Source organism: Eimeria mitis, genomic scaffold (assembly GCF_000499745.2).
Source record: "Eimeria mitis Houghton genomic scaffold, Emh_scaff3037, whole genome shotgun sequence".
In the NCBI taxonomy this organism is placed as follows: domain Eukaryota; phylum Apicomplexa; class Conoidasida; order Eucoccidiorida; family Eimeriidae; genus Eimeria; species Eimeria mitis.
In genome coordinates this window covers 6506-6919 of record NW_013571382.1, presented here as the reverse complement: position 1 = coordinate 6919, position 414 = coordinate 6506, and positions in this window count along the sequence as shown.

Sequence of the window (414 nt, the reverse complement as noted above, 5' to 3'; positions counted from 1 at the left end):
ACCCTCATCTGCGTCACAGCTAAGAAGAACCCATCAATGCTACGTTGCTGCTTCTCTCTGCTGCTGCTGCTGCTGCTGCCGCTGCTGCTGCTGCTGTCTGTCGCTGCATCTGTCTTGCTGCTGCTGCCGCTACGTGTTGCTGCTGCTGCATGCTGCCTCGAGTGCAACAGCAGCAGCAGCAGCAGCAGCAACAGCAGGAGCAGCAGCATTTCATCGGGGCCTGGCGAGGCTGCATGCAGTGTATGTACACCGCAGTTGTTGGTGGGGTGTATATACACCCCAATGGTTGTTTATTTTGTTTCTTTTTTTTTATTTTTTTTTTATTTTTTCTCTCTAAATAAACTAACAAACAAACCTGCCTATACACCCCATGCTGTAATGTATATAATAAAACGCTATGAAGGAACCACACAC